This window comes from Dipodomys merriami, unplaced genomic scaffold (assembly GCF_024711535.1).
Source record: "Dipodomys merriami isolate MVZ:Mamm:240054 unplaced genomic scaffold, mDipMer1.0.p SCAF_1054, whole genome shotgun sequence".
Taxonomy (NCBI): domain Eukaryota; kingdom Metazoa; phylum Chordata; class Mammalia; order Rodentia; family Heteromyidae; genus Dipodomys; species Dipodomys merriami.
This window is the reverse complement of record NW_027202332.1, coordinates 158,644-176,099: the sequence shown is the minus strand read 5'-3', so window position 1 is coordinate 176,099 and position 17,456 is coordinate 158,644. Positions and strand designations below refer to the sequence as shown.

At 36.4% G+C, this 17,456-nt stretch overlaps 1 non-coding gene across 1 annotated transcript; it reads left to right on the top strand.

The window, feature by feature from the left end:
• Positions 1-685: 685 nt before the first annotated feature.
• LOC138811278 (U6 spliceosomal RNA) lies at positions 686-792 on the top strand. The gene has a single exon (XR_011367349.1). It is a non-coding gene; the product is annotated as a U6 spliceosomal RNA (small nuclear RNA).
• The last annotated feature ends 16,664 nt before the right edge of the window (positions 793-17,456 follow it).

Sequence of the window (17,456 nt, the reverse complement as noted above, 5' to 3'; positions counted from 1 at the left end):
CATATTCAACAACTGGTGAAACTTGTGTTGGCTGTAATTATGTGTCTTTCTCCATGTGTGCATGTATACATGAGAATATGTATGTGTGTGAATAGTAACATACATGTGTACATTATGGCTTATATCATCATTTATTCCTTGCTAACAAATAAAGTAAGGAATCACTAAAGTTTTAACAGAAACTGTGTAGTTAAAGTTGTAACTCTTCACTCTGCTTCTTTACACAAAGACTTTGCAACTTCTCATTAATAAAGTTTCCATAAACTCTAAAATGTACATACTTAGTACTTAATGTCTGCTATCATAAATCTTAAATACTTTACAGAAAAGTTTTATACCTGCCAAACAGTCCTATTTTTGGCATATATAAGCAAAATCCCAAAATTAAGCATATTTAAAACATTAAAACTTTTAACAAACCTTAACACTTGCTGCAATGTTCATTTCGACAGGTGCCTTGTATAGAATAATTGAATTTCTCCTCCTCCAAATCTCTTGAACTACAAATATCTGGAATTATTTTGTTTTTGGCATGTCTATCTTGATTTTATTCTTTAATGTGTGCTTATGTAAGAAATACATGATTCTATAATTTCACAACAATTCTTTTGAACTTACTTTTTGTTGAATTGCCTAGCTTAATAAAATCAATTAAAAGTTATACTTTATATATAAAAACTGTTCTGTGCTCAATTTAGCATCACATACACTAACATTGGAACCATACAGAGAAGATTAGCATGCACGCTGGGCAAGGATGACATGCAAACTCTTGGAGCGTTTCATATTTTTACAGCAACAGATGCTGAAACGTATGTGGCCACAAGGGAACCGTACCGCATTCTTGGTGGGAGTGTAAACTTGTTCAACTACTTTGGAAAGCAGTATGGAGGTGCCTCAGAAGACTCCATATAAAACTCCCCTATAATACAGTAATCCCACTTTTGGGGATTTGTCCAAATGATCATAAAAAAGACCATACTACAACTACCAGCACAACTATGGTTATTGCAACATTATTTATGATAGCTAAGATATGGAACCAAAACAGATGCCCCCATTAGATGAATGGATCAAGAAAATGTGTTATATATACACAATGGAATTCTTTGCCTCCATCAGAAAGAATGACATCGCCCAAATTGTTAGGAAATGGAAAGACTTGAAAAAAAATTATTGAGTGAAGTAAGCCAAGTCCAAAGAAATATAGGTCCCATGATTTCCCTTATTTTCAATAACGAATGTATGTCTGGGATAAGCAGAAAATTCAAAAGATATGTGCATATAACCAGATAAGTTGATGTTAAAGAAATTGAACCCCAAGATAGGAACACAAGTGGTTTTTTGTTTCTTGCTATTGTTTATAACGTACTTATAATGTGTGATGTCATTTTTTTTGTTTATTGTATGTTTCTCCCCACACTATAACCCCTGTTTTCTCTGTATTTGAAGTTGGTACACTTACATCTTGTATGTATGCTTCTCTAATTTGGGGAGGGGAAGGGAAAAAATGCTCAAATAGCGATACAGCTTGACCCATTGTAGCAATGAGATGCACAAGACACTATTTTTAAAAATGAACTTTACAATTTAGGAGGAGGAAGGAAGGGGGAGGGGAGTGTACTTGTGGAGGTGGGAGGGAAGGGATGGTAGGGGAAATATAAAGGAGGAGGTAACAATGCTTGTTAGGAAACTTACTAGTTTCCTTGTTCATGTAAATGTGACCCTTCTGCACAGTATTATTACCATAAAAAACATATAAAAATGTTCTTCGATGGAAGAGTTTGTTTCCTCTATTTTACCCATATAATATTGTTAACAAAGAAATTAATTCAGAAAACTGATATGAAGGTAATTTGAATAAATGTGTGTGTGTGTGTGTGTGTGTGAGTGCGGCAGCGCACAAGCATACACACATGTGCATGCGAACAAACACCATGCATATATATTGGAATGCTCAGAATTTAAATCAGGGCTTCAAGGCCTTGCTAGGCCTTTCTTATCTAGATTGGTGAGCTGCGATATAAGCTACATCTCAATTCTTGGCTCTTTGCTAGTTCATTAAACATTTTGAAAAATAATTTCATGAAGTTTTTTTTGGCCCTGATTGGCTCCCAAGTGTTATCCACAGATCTCAGTCTCCTGAGCAAATATTCAGAGTAGATAGGATTATAGGTGTGACCAGCCAGCACAAGGCTTTTAGAACAATTTTAAAAGTAAAAGAAAATTTACTTCATGGGGGACTGTTTTATCATCACCTAATTTGAAAGCCTTTTGAGTGATTATATGTCAATTTAATTCGTTTGGGGATTATTAAAAGATAGTAAGTGATGATATTTAAAAGTTTTAGTACTTTTTAAAAAAGAAACTGGAACTGTGGGACAGAAGAAATTTGGCTGTCTTTGGACCTCATTTTGTAAGCTCAGCTCTGTGCATGAAAACCCATTGTCACCAACACAGTCTGTGTTGAAGACAAAATGTGACAGAAAACAATCACCATGGGAAATATTTGCTATGCTATTATTTCTTGGACAATATGAATATTGAATTGAGAGCATAAGAGAATGGAGAGATTTTACCCACCTTTTTGGTATTGCTGAAAGACTTTTGGAAACTTTGACTCATTTCCTTCCTCACTGTGTGTATCTTTGGGCCATGCACTTATAGTCTTTTACTACAATTTCCCCAACACTACAATGGTAATAACATTAGCATTATACCAAATGTTATCTTAAGAAGTAAGAGAATAAAATTTGTGAAACACTTAACATAAACCTATGAATGAACTTTGAGTTTACCCAGCATTCTTTTTTAAATACTAAATAGAATATGATAAGTAGTACAGAAACCATTACGTGTAGTGTTAGCAACCAGAAGTAATATCTATTGACCATGCTCAGCTTCCAAGGAAGCCAGGTGGATAACTTCTCATGCTGTAAATCAAAATGGTTATCTTATGTCGTGATAGTGTAAAAATATCAGAGACAGAACAATGAAGGAATGTTGTAGACTGAGGTGAAATCCATATAAAAATGTGCAAACCTGATAAAACATAAAAGTATCTGAGCAGTATATTGTGTTTTACATCATTTAAGTTACATAGCAAAGATAAGGAAGACCTAGAAGAATAAATTGTCTTTTTGATATTTTATCATAGGTCCTTAGAAGGATGAAAACTTTCCTCATTCTTGTAGAGGCATCATCAGATGAGGGGAACTGTATTTTTTGTTTGCTTCCTTCCATTTATTCTTCAGTTTGAAATCTGAACTACATGAGACTGAAAGAAAGCAAGTGAAATTAGTCGTACAGGCTTTGGAAAGAACAATCAAAGTAAAATAAATAAAATATATATAGACTTGTAAAAGGTCTAACTAAATTGAGTTATATAGTCTCAAGCGTTAACAGAAAATGATTTAAGCAATATCATGTTATTAAAAATTTAAAAATTTTAGGAGCTGCTTAATTTTTTCCTTTCTACTACCTTGAATTAATTATTGATTTTCTATAGAGAGATTAAAGATGAGATTAACAAGAAACTTGATTAAAAATGGACAAAAGTTCTGAATAGACATGTTTTCCAAAAAGCCCTGAAAATTGCCTGTGGATTTACAAATTTGTATTTAATATAACTTCAATGCTGGCTTAATGCTTTGTGAACAGAAGTCACTAGAGAAATGCAATTCAAAATTACTTTGATACTACTTCTTAACTATTATAACTCTTATCAAAAAGATCCAAGGAACCAGGTGTGGAGGTAAAGGCTGGTAATTCCAAGTGATTGGAGTTTGGAGTAAAAGGATTTGAGTTTAAGGCCAGTCTTGGGTACTGCACACAGTAAAAACCTGCCCTTAAAAAAAACTCAAAATGTAATAATGTTGGCTGGCGACAATGTGGAGAAAAGGAAATTTTCGACACTCTTGGTCAAAATACAGGTTAGTGTTCTCGTTGTAGAAAGTAGTATGCAGTTTTCTAAAGAAATGCAATGTTGAAATATCATCTGTCCCACCAATCGTGTGATTATTTCTCTCTGGGTAACTCATAAATACATCTGTAATTCATTGTTATGCACATTATTCACAACAACAGCTAAGATAGAAATCGAAGTCCAGTGTTCACCTACAAACAAATAAAGCAACTGTGGTACATGCACAAATATCTTTTTCTGTTGATCCCAAAGTACTTTTTTTTTTATTGTTTTCCTGTTTCCATGTGATTAACCTCCAAATTAGAAATCCAGATATATGATTTAATTTAACCAAAACTATTTATTGAGTATAAGGACCTTCTACTCTCTGCATTCTTCACACTAAGATCACCAAATATGATGAGTCTGGAATAATTAGTCTTTTTTTGACCTATGTTAATATTCTTTACAATGTGAGTGAAATGTTTAAAAGTAGTATTTATTTTAGATTAATTGCTCTGAAGAGACAATAAATGATATTATCAAAGCTTAAAAATGATTTGATATAAAATTTCAAATTCAGGAAATGGTTTTGACCACTCTGGTTACTGGAGCCTTCACTACAACCTCATGGGACAATTTATATTGATGAAACAAAAATCTGACGTTAGACATTTATGAATAAAAAAATCATGTCATTCTGAATATGTAGAGCTATATATAAAACATAGAAAATTTATTTTCTAAATACCTGAATATGCTAGTACATTTAATTTCAGGGTAAGTACTTGTTCTGAAAGGAGATAAAATTGAACTTATTTTGAAATGTAAACTTAAGTATTTATTTGAATAAAAGACAATGTTTAAAATATCACTCATTCAAGAAACAAGATGTACAGTTAGTTGTTTTTCATGCCAATTATGTTCTCTAAACTTACTACAAATACTAGATTAGTAAACCTAAGTCATTGTTTTGTAGGGAAATAGCAATTCCGTTTCTTAAAACTCATGACAATAACTTTTTCTCAAACAATTGCTAAGTAACTGTTTTATATTTTTTGTCACGGAATCTTATTCGATAAATTTTTATTCATTAAGTTAAATAATTGGCAAACAATATAAATTATGCATGGACAAAGTTTATCTAACACGAGTTTTTTTTCAGAAGATAGAGCATGGCTCTCTTAAAGAACATTAGAATGCAGTGTGTTCTTTATTAATTTTTAGTTATTTTGCTAATAGATATTAATTGTCAGAAGTGACAATTCCATAAAATCTTTAATGGTATTTGATTATATTCCCTCTATTTCTTTCTCATTACACCTTCCTCCAAAGATCTTCTGTTTTTCACATAAAATTACATCTTTATATATGTGCATATAAACTAATTTGGAAGATTTAAGCTAAACTGCAAGTTAATTCAAGATGTACAGTGAGTTAATAGAATAAATAAAAACCTGAATATCTTTTGTTAACTTTTGTATTGAGCTATCATTATTATTATGGTTAGGGTTAGGATCTCTGACAGAATTAGAATTAGGATTAGAGAAATAGAAAATTTAGGTTCATCACAGGATGACCCATTGCAACAATGATACTCACAAGACACTATGTTGAAAATGAAGTTTATACCATGGGAAGGGAAGGGTATGAGAAGTGGGGAGGGACGGGATAGTGGGAGAACAAGAAAGGAAGGGGTAACAATGCTCAACAAGAAACGTATTCCTTACCTTTTATATGTAACTAATCCCTCTTTAAATCATCTTTTCAACAAAATAAAAATTTTAAAAATAATGAAAAATAAAACCTGACAGGACATAGAAAAACAGTTAAAAATTTATGTTCAAAATGCAAGTAAAAGTTAGACCTACACGCTGAGCAAGAGTTAGGATAAATATGAAAAAAGAGGCTTGCTACTAACATGATGATTCGGTTATATGTAGGCTTAGGATTAGGAAAGTTGTGCTAGTTAGAACGGGGTTAGGATGAGAAAAACATGTAAGACATTGTGTAAAACAGTCACATATTTTAAAAAGAATGAATGAAAACCAGTCTGTGTTACTTTCAACATTCAGATATAATTTGGTTTAAAGTGTGAGATACTTTTTTGTTCCAGTTAGGGTTAGGGAAGGATAAGCTTTAAGGTGAATTTTAGTTTTCCAATTAGAATTAGAAGCCAAAAAAATGTGTGATTGAATAGAATCTAGACAATTTTCTTTACATTAACCATTTGATGTTAAATCAGAATGTGATTTGGATTAGGTTTCTGGTTAACCGGAGTTGAGGATAGAGTAAAGAAATGGGTTAAACTAGTGGCTCGCACCTATTATCCTAGCTACTCAGGAAGCAATTTTCTGAGCATCGCAGTTCAAAGGTAGCTCAGGCAGGAAAGTCCATGAGACTTTTATCTCAAATTAACCACTATAAAACATAAAAGCGGTGCTGTGGCTCAATTGGTTAAATGCACACCTAGGACTAAAGAACTCAGAGATTATGCCCTGGCCCAGAGTGCAAGCCCCACGACTGACAAAAAGGAAAAAAAAAAGAAATGTTAAATATTAAGTAAAGCTGAACCGTTTTTTAGGTTCTAGGAATTCAGGAAAAGCTGGGATAGTGGAAGTATTTCATAAAATCAAGATTTGAGATCAATGGGAATAATGATTCCTGTTATGGAACAAAATATATTCAGAGTTAAGAGTGAAAAATCTGTAGGGTTTACAGAAAACCTACAATTTATTTCAAGAATTACCAATGGAATTTCAGTTAGGATTGCACAAAATGAGCATTTTTCATAAATTTTAGAATTGGGATAGGATTAGTGTCAAGGTAATGGTTAGGATTCCAGACATGGTTAGGCTTAGAGTGAAGGAGAAAAAAAAATGAGGGTCTAATTGAAGGTAAATTTTAATATAAGCCTGGTAAGAATTAGAATGAATGTAAACTAGTGTATTGCTATTAGTGTTAGAATCTACTCACAATTAGGCTGATGGTTATTCTCAATGTTCCAGTTAAGAAAGATTACGTTTAGGGTTAGAAAATGACTAAGATATTGGAAAAATTGAAACCTATGTTTGGAAGGATGAGTGAAAACTAGTGTACTTGTGTTAGTGTTAGTATTGTCATATAATTTGGATTAAGATTAGGGTCAGTATTTTCTTCTGATTATATTTATTGTTACGAATAATAAAGCTTTTAGTATAAAATTGTGTTCACTAACAAGTAGAAGCAAATATATGAGGCTGAATAGTAACTAGAACATTATCATTACATTTATTTCTCAGTGATCATTCTTGTAGTGATTAATGAGAGTTTTCCAGACAGGTTTAGGTTAAGAGTTAGCGTTAAGTAATGGACTAGATGGTAAGTAAATCTGAAACTGTTTTCAGAGACAGTGGTTCAGAAAAAGGTAGAATCAATGGAAACTACAGTATTTTTCCTGGTAAGAGAATGTGAGGACAAGTAATATAATGGCTTCTGTTAGGGAACAAGATAACTTTCGAGGTAGAGTCAGAAAATTTGTGAGAATTAGGGCAAACTGAAACTTATTTCCAGAGTGAAAACTGGAGTATTCATTAGAAAGATTAAAAACGAAAGTATTTTTCTTAAACATTAGAATTGGATTATCATTAGGGTGAAAGTTAGGTTTTAGTTCCAGCTAGGCTTAGTGTAAGCATTAGGGAAATGGAAAATTTAGGGTCAAACAAAGTAAATCTTCGAATAACAAATAGAGTTAGAATTAGGATGAATGTGAAATAGAAAACTGCTAATAATAAGATTAGAGTATGATTACGGTGAGGGTTAGGATTAGGTTTACAATAAAGACAAGATAATGAGTGAAACTAAAAACTATTTTTAGAAAGATGAGTTGAATTGAAGTTAGGATGAATAAAAACTAATGTATTTGTGTGGCTTTTAGACTGCAAAGGCTAAGGCAAGCCAGTGATATCCTCGTTCCCAATATCTACTGTGGGAGTATAGAGAATTACTGCATATTACCAAGTGAATGTCCCACACAATCTTAGTTGTAGCAGCTTTCAACCGGGAAGCATTTTCAGGTGATGGAATCAGTCAGGAGTGCAGTCTACCTTTACCACGGTGGAGGTAATCTGGATGATGATGTAGATTTCCTCCAGGTAACTGTCAGGCTGTTGTTGAACTTTACACATTAGGATGTGCAGCAACAGCAGCAGGGTCTCTCAGTGGCTCCAAGGGACTGTCACACCTCGTGCTGGACTGCAAATTCCTACATAGACTGGTAAGGATACATTGCATACGCTTGGCAGGCTGTGACTCCACTAGTTTTTAAGACAATTTACACAATAGCCCAGCACAATTTACCAAGATGACAACTTTTTAAACAAATAGATCTTTTAATAAAGCTAGGATTTTCTAAGCAGATATAGAGGACTCAGGCCTGTACTATTATTTCCCATGCCTTTTCCTTCTATTTTGCCATATTTTTTAAAAAGTGAATATTTTCCCTTGTTCTTAATAAGGGATGATGGACAAAGATTCATCTTCTGTGACTTCTTGAAGCTGACTCAGGAGTGTTGATCCTACCTAGCCAGGAACCTATAAACTTAGCCTATTTTACAAAGAGGTTACCAGGGTTAGATGTCATTAAGAACAATATTTTAACTTTTGACAAATGCACAGACCATTTTTCTGGCTACAGCAGTGAAGCTTCTTTAGTCTTCTGGTTTGCAAAAGGATCTTTATGAATGGCTTCGGAACGTGATCTCTAGTAATCCTAACAATGCAGGCCTTCAGACAGATATCAATAGAAACACACTCTCAGGTTTACAAACTTTTCCTGAGAAGATCAATTTCATGTAGCTTGTGTCAGCTCAAAAGTTACTGCCAATTAGAGCTTTTGGCACATACAGGGCTTGGGATTTAAACTATCCTCCACATTTTGCAACCTTAGCTTTTTACTAATATCACAGATGACTGACAAGTTCCTGTCCCTTTCAGTCATAGACATGCTTACAAACTATCTTCCCATGACCTCCTGGCTCTGACCAATTTGTGAAGGGCCATGCACAAATGACTCAAGGATCTGACATTATTTCTGCCTTCTAAGCAGTGGCTTACGGTCTCTGGATGCTCCTCCATTACTTTCGTCCAAGGAGTGTCTTCTCCACACTGGAAAGAATGCCTCAATGGCAATTCCCTTAGTTGGTTGCTGGACTTGAAATTGGGGCCTGAGTGCTGTCCCTCAGCTCTACAGCTAAAGGTTAGCACTCTGCCACCTTGAATCCTAAAGCAGGTCTGCTTACTCTTTCTGCCTTCTGCTGGCTGAGTAGAGGTGACATTCTCACAGAGACCTTCATCTTCCCAGGCTGGATTTGAACCAATTTTCAGATCAATGAGTCTCATAAAAGGCCATTTTACTCCAATTAAAAGCAAAAAGGCAGTCAACATAGTAGTAGCTTTTAAGCATATTCTTACCTGAAACTTATTAAGAGCCAAAGTTACATCTGACAAACTTCCAAGAATCCTCACTCCTTTTTGTGGATCTGCTGGGATCTGTTACGGAAAAAAAAGAAAAAACCTATGAGACCAAACTGAAATAGGAATTAAGCAATAACTTTGGTAATCCTAATTTTTCCTTTTTGTACTTTGAGGCAAATGTTTAGAACAATTTTACTTTTAAACTTTATATACAGAAATCCATTCCTAACATGTAAGCCTCCTATTCATCTCTGTTTTAATATTCTATACTTTAGTTTTTAGTTGCATTTTGAAAAACCCCTTAAACTCTTGAGGCTAGGTGTCACTCATTTCCTTTTGGCTGCTTGTTTTTAAACAAATACACATGAAAACTTTTAAGCTCAAATAACATTTTTTTCTCAATGCAAAAATTAGAATCATCACTGTACCAAGAAGCTAGACTTAACACCTTTATGCCTTAAAAATAACATATCCAATGGCAGAATATCAGAGAGCAAACCACATTATATAAATAAAATTTTTGATCCTCTTTTTAAGGCCTTCTTAATTTTAATTTTAACACATCCAAGGGGCAGTTTTAGCAATGTTAATCAGATCTTCACATCACTCATTTATACCATCATGTTTCCAGTGTCTATCTGTAGGGAAAAGGGGCAGAATAAAAATGGGCCACTTGGCCCTTCCTGTGGAATGGGCACACACCCAATCCGACTCTTTAGATTTAGTTGAACTGTGTTTGTGCCCACTTGCCCTAATTCACGATGCATGGACTCTTCCCAGGGCCTGTTCCACCATGCATGACCAGCTGAACTGCACTTCTGCCTGTTCATCCTTCACTCCTAACGATAGGTCTTCTGTTGGCTTCTAAATTTCTCCTTTTTGTTAAGCCAGATATCTTGATTACAGTGTAAACAGCTTTATGCATTCTAAAATACCAGATTTTCTAATTTTTAAGTTAAAGAATCCTTAAAAAGCTATTTCAAACAATGTGAAAATGCTTTAAAAAATTTTTAGTAATGATCAAATCTCATAACCTTTGGAACTTTAAACTTAAACTCAGCCAATTGTTACAGCATGCTGATAATTTCTATCATGAACATGTTCACATGCACATACAAAACACACTCAGATTTTTAAGCACGCAAAAATCAAAATCAGTTATATGTACATTTTAAAGTTTTGAAAGAAAAATTTAAGACAGTATTTATTTTAATCTAAGTAACTTTGTTGAGCTTCATTTTCCCAGGGCTTGCTAATTTAGCAAGGCATTTCAAAAATTGGTCTTTTGCATCCCTTCTGTTGGAGGAAGGCTGGGGGGGGGAGTCACCTGAAATTAAACTGGCCTGATTTTTATCCAGTTTTAGACAAGAGCACTTTACATTGTCAGGACAAGCTGAAAAGTCAAAACCAGGCACAAATCCTTCTCTATGACTGAGCCCAGCTGGAGGCTGGAACTTCTATTTTCCCAGATATGTTCAAAATCACATTTGTAATAATAGTTATTAGATGAGACCTTCATAGATGAGGTGGTATGGGGTTTCTGGTGGAGCTCTGTCTGGTTTAAGGGAGGAGTTGGTATTGGCACAGCCTGTATGGTGGAACAGGACAGGGATTTGAGGGCAAAGGCCAGTCTGTGTAGGGCTTTGAGACATCAGGGAGGGAACAGCAAGGACTAGACTTGTTAGAAGAGGGGTGTCTTCTGCAGTAGGTGGGATTTAGGATGGAGGCTGTCAGGTGGACAGGTTTTCATTGGAAGAAGGTGGGGTCACTGGGGAGGAGGCTGTTTGGGACAGGGCTTTGAGAAGGAAGAACAAGGCTACAAAGGAGGAGGTTACTTAGAGGAAGGGATCTGGTGGAACACTGTGAGCCCTTGTGGGACATGTAGGGTGAGGTTTTCCATAAGGCAGGGCAGGGAATGGAGGGAAGAGGTTGACAGAAGGTGGGGATTCTGGAGTAGGAATGCAGAGCTATGAGCGAGTGGCTTTTCAGGGTGTGGCTTTGAGAGGGCAGGGTGTACTAGGAAGACATAGGCTAGTAAGGGGCGGGGTTTCTCATGGAGAATGGCAGTCCTTTGGGAAGTGTGTTAGGGTGGAGGTGGGGTTTCCAGTAGAGCAGGATGTAGTCACAATGTATGGAGGCGTTTTTCAGGACCAGGGCTTTGTGAGAGCAGTGATAAATTCCAGTGCACTAGACTAGTTAGGATGGGGTTTCTGGTGTTGCCAGTTACCACTTCGAAAAGAGGAGTGAGGTTGAATGGGTATTTCAATGTTGTAAGGCAGGACATGGACTATGGACATGATTTCCAGCAGGGCAAAACAACCTTCCAAAAGGGTCTATGAAGGGACTGGGATTTAAAGTTGAGTCTAGTGAGGCTTCCAGAGGGAGGCCAACTGGTGCAGTGGTTTCCAGTGAAGCAATGATGGTGTCGAGAGATGGGAGAGTGTGGGGGAGGTTTTCTAGGCTTCCAGAAGGAGGTCAACTGGAACAGTGGTTATCAGTGGAGCAATGTGGGTGTCCAGAAATGGCATAGTGTGGTGGGGGTTTTCTAGTGGAGTTTTTCAGGAGCAGGGCAGGATTTGGAGCCATGGGGCTAGTTGGAGGAGGGGCTTTGAGAAGGAATGTAAGAACTACAGTGGTGTAGGATAATTGTGGGCAGGGTATCTGGTGGAGTAGGATGTGGAACTGAGGGAGGAGCCAAGGGGGGGTGGGTTTATCTGGAGAGCAAGTCAGGGCACTGAGAGAGTATATATGGGAGGTAAAGAGGCTTGTGGTGGAGCAGTGCTTCCTTTCCAGGAAGGAAATGGGCTGTGTGAGAAGCTTCTGGCCAAGCAAAGCAGGGCTTCAAGGGCAGTTATAGGGAGATGAAGGGTTTTTGGTATAGCATAATGGGCTTTGTGGGAAGAGGTAGTTTCAGGGCTGTGTCTGAGAGATTAGGCCTCTTTCAAGTAGGCTAGTTATGGGCAGAGATTCTGATGAATCCAGGGGGGCTGGAGTGAGAAGGCTGGTTGGGGATGGGGTATGAAAGGGAAGGGAGGAGTTTGGAGGTACTAGGATATGGGAGCAATGCGACTATGAGGGACTAGAGTAGTTAGGGGCGGATCTCATCTGGTGGACGAGGTGGGAATTTGAGGGAGGAGCCTGGTGTAGGCGGGGTTCTATTGCAGCAAGGTGGGCCATAGAAGGAGATATGGATGTGGCCTGGTTTCTGGTGGTGCAGAGCAGGGATTCCAGGAAGGGGTGGAGTGGAAGAGGGATTTCCCTAAAGCAGAGGAGGGCTTTCAGGAAGGAGTCTGTTTGCAGTCAGGCCTTTGAAAGTTTTTAGCAGGGCTACCAGGGAGTAGGTTATTTAAGGTTGAGCTTTTTAAGGAGGAGGCTGACTAGAAGTGAGTTTCCAGTTGATCTAGTCAAGTTTTATGGGAAGGAGGGATAGCAAATGGGCAAGACATAATGAAGAGTGGGGCTACAAAAAACAAAAAGTTACTACTAATAAATAAAATATAAGAACACCACTTTCTGTCAGTGTAGAATTATATTACTTTTATGTGTGTGAGAGATAGTGGAGAAAGTAACCAAGTGTTAAATCCTTCCTAGGGAATTTTTTCTTTATTCCAGTTGATTGAAAATAAAACCATAGGTCACATCAGGCTCAGAGGCACACAGTAGACTAAGACACATGAAGCTAAGAACTTGATTCCCCAGCACCACCATTAAGGACCACAAATAAAAAGTTTAAAATATCTCACTTGGTCATAATGGACAATGTTGTCTTAAAAGTGTGAATGAACAGAACTTTTACTCTAACCATTTTAGAAATCCTAACACTAAGTAAGTAGTAATGTTAACTTTATACAATATTGGAAAGTATACTAAAAATAATTAGGAGAATATAAAATTGTACACAGAATGTTCGTTCTCCAGCATCAATTCTAATCTAAAAGAATTTAATACCAGAAAATTGCGATATAGTGAGATTGTAGCATGGTTTCTTTTCAATCATCAAAATGGTGACTTAAGCAATGTGTCTTTATCATCGGATGCATCGATGTTAAAAACATATCTAAGAATGTGAAGCATTACTATACAGACCCTGAAGAAACTCAGAAGGATCTGCAGAATGATGATGGAAAAAAATTAATGACTAATTAAAATAGGAATTGATCTACACTAGGCCCATAAATACTTTCCAGAAGAAAACGCTACTTTAAAAATAAACAGTGAATAGAAAGCAGGCAGGAAGACCTTGAAGTAAACATTACCCAATGAACAACATCTATGGAGGCATGATTGCAGTCTTCTTTTACCTGAGTTACAATTACTGATCTATGAACTTCCCTAATGCCAAATAATAAAGCCATGAAAATGCAGTAATCATTTTCAAGGCATTAGACTTTACAGAAAGAATTCAATGAATGTATTGCTAGAAAGTAAAGATAGATGTCTGAGCTAAAGAGTGAAGAAAATATCCTCAATCTCTGACCCTCTGCGGTGAGAGGGGTACAAGACGAAGCACAAGGAGAATGGATAGAAGTACAGTAGTGCATAACATTTTTTCCCAAGATGCAATGATGAATGTAACAGGGGAGAAAATCAACATGATCATCACAGGACTTAGCATGGGAGAGTAGAGAGAAGAACAGTGAAAATCCAAGGAGAATTACAAAGGATGTCCTTGCATATTTGGCAGAAGAGTGCATGGCATTGAGTTCTAAACTATGTGGAGTTATTATAGGCTCATATGGTGCCACAAGAAGTGATGAACTTATGATTTACAGGGCATTGAATAATCATAAAGGTGCTGCTTCTGTAGTGCAGAGTTAAAACTTGGTAAATTCTGTTTTGAAACACACTCTAAAACCAAGAAAAGAAGATTCAAATTATATATGTGATTTTACCATTTGCAACGATAGAGTTCAAAAAAAATCAAATCACATAATGTGGATGTAAAAGGATAACATTAATAAAGTAATATTTAAACAACACACATTTTATGTGAATATTCTTGGTTATAAGAGATTTGTTTTCCTTACAGATTTTGAATGCACAAAACAACAAAAACAAAAACAAATCAAAGCAAAAAAACACTTGGCAATAAAGCTGGATGCCAGTGCCTCATCTCTATTCTTATATAGTCACGAGGCTGAGATTGGAAGATCATGGTTCACAGATAGCTGGGGTAGCAATCCATGAGATATTTATGTTCAATTGTTAAATCAAAGACAGAATGAAACCTTGGTTGAAATAGTACAGACTCAGTAAGTCATGAATGAAGAAACCAAGCAAGAATTTGAGGCTCCGTGGGGCTGGGAAGGTGGCTCAGTGGTAGAGCGCTTGCCTTGCATGCTCAAGGCCCTGGGTTCGATTCCTCAGCACCACATAAGCAAAAAGAAAAAAGCCGGAAGTGGCACTGTGGCTCAAGTGGTAGAGCGCTAGCCTTGAGCTGAAGAGCTGAGGGACAGCGCCCAGGCCCAGAGTTCAGGCCCCACAACCGGACCCAAAAAAAAAAAAAAAAAGAATTTGAGGCTCCGAATCAAGTTTCATTACTGTGCGCGTACACTCAAGTTTCATTACTATGTGCGTACACACACACACACACACACACACACACACACACACACACACACACACATACACACACACACAATTGTCATGAAATAGGAAGAGCGAGAGAAAAAAAGGGAATATTAAGAGTTTAAAAAGTAAACCTGTCTGTCAGGACAATCCTAAGCATATATTAATTAATAAAAATGAGGCAAACCTTGGAACCTATTTTTCTTTGAGTAAGGCTTCCTTCACATAATATGATTGTTTTCCAAGTCTTTCCCTTTTCTTAAGAAAGTGGCTATCATTCTATCATTCTTTCTGATAGAAGCATAAAATTACAACATTTTCTTGATCCATTCATCCATTGAGGGGCATCTTGATTGGTTCCATATCTTAGTTATAGTAATAATACTGCAAAAAATATAGTTGTAGATTTAGTGTGTTTTAGCTTGAGATCATTTCTACAAGCCCAAGAGTGGGATTGCTGGCTCCAGAGTTAAATACATTTGACCTTACAAAATGATACTAATTGAAATGAACTCCATGACATGGAAACAGCAATTTTTTTTTTCAGATATCAACTTTGATGTCGGTAGAGTATCTAGATATTATTTTATTTCATTTGTCTTTTCTATTGGTTTATCCCTAGCAAACTCTGTCTTGATTTTGGTACCTTCCATCTTGTATATACATTTATCTGATTTGGAGATGGAAAGGGAAAAAATATAGTGATGAAAGAAGTACAAAGAGTGATCCATTGCAACAATGATATTCACAAGACACTTTCAGAAATGAACTTTACAACTATGGGGTGGGGAGGATGTGTGGAGAGTGAGAAGGGAAATGAGAACAACAATGGAGTGGATAAAAATATTCAAAAAGGAATGTATCTTATTCATGTAACTGTAACCACTCTGTACAGTATTTTTGAAATAAAATAAAATCTAAAAATTGAACCTATCCTAGAAAAAATATAGTTTTCAAAATAAGACATCTGTCACAGTACTTGTGAGGGATTCTAGGGCCAAACTGTTAAACCTGGAAAGGGATAGATTGCAAAGCCATCTCAAACAGCAATCAAAAGACTGAGAGCTCTGCTCTGGAAAGGTCAGTCAAGGGAAGACAGGGGTATGAGTTATTACCTCAAAAGTATATAAATTCGAGCTGTTGGACAGTAAAAGATTAAGACTTTGGAGACAAGATGTATGTCTGTGTTATGGTTGTAATGACTATTATTCCCTTCTGCTCCCTAACAATAAGGGATTCAATTATCACTATGTATACAAACAATACCTCATGTTAATAGTTGTAACCTAAGCTAGGTTAATGCCTTAGTTTGTGGACATACCTATAGCCACTGACCACCACCCGCCTTGTAGTAGAAGGAATATAAACATGTTAAGCAGGATTTGGTGATCCAGAAGCTGGCAATGAGGCTTTGGGTCCTCTGGTGTCTTCTTTCCTATCATTTCCAGTGATTTCTCAGTTTTTTGGCCAGGTATCCCATCATCTTTCCTGTCCCATGGTTGCGGTTAGTGACAGTACTGATTTTCTGAACACCTCAAAACAAACTATGGAAACACACTTCCTCAAAAAAGATTGAGGAAGATTGAGCACCTGGAAAGATACCAAACGTTAGCAGTGTCCCTGTGATCCTCTAGCAAGTAAGTGTAATTCAGAAATATCTTTACTTCTGATAATATGAGATGGATAATTGTCCCTTTTGTATATTTGGTATTTGGTATTGCATGCATTTTCAGAAACACATATGCATTGTTAAATAATGTTATTTATTTCACAGGTCACAGACCATGTCACTGGAGTGATGACCCTAATGTCTTATCTCAGTTGCCTGATTCAGACTTAGATGAGTGTGAATTGCCTAATTATGAACATTTCCCCATGAAACTCAACAATACAGAATGAAGTGTCAGGGTCAGGCCATTCCATACCTGTAAGGATTTTTACATATATTATAGTAATATACACCTACACTGCTCAGCACTCATGGCACAGTGGTTTGTTATAATTGTCCTCAAATCATAAATATTCTAGAGCTTAAAGCAGAATGATGGGCTATTTATTTTCAACGCAAGAGTAATGATCACCCCCTGAAATTATTCTCAGTGGAGAATCCTTCCTATACATTTTACTGACTTAGCTTCTACTCTCTGTTTACCATTATCAGGAAGGGTCACACTGTATCGAGCTACAATATTGCCGCAACTTAGCTGCCTTAGAATATTACCTCCAATCTTGATACCAAGGTCAACTCTGCAACTCTAATCACATAGTTAGTGGACACCCGAACTTTTCAAGCCTGGTTAAAAATTCAGCTATCACTGCTCATTGCCAGGGTTAAAGAACTCACTCCTTTAGATGTATTATGTGTCTTCTTGTATTTCCAACACTGCCTTAGATGTTGGTTTTTCAAGTAGAGCTTTTAGTTTGCATTTGATTTATGGAGGTGTTAGTGATGCCAGTTGTTAGTAATTTGACATTGTGGCTATTGAGGAAGTGAATACACATTACTCACAAAAGTTTCTTTATGTGTATT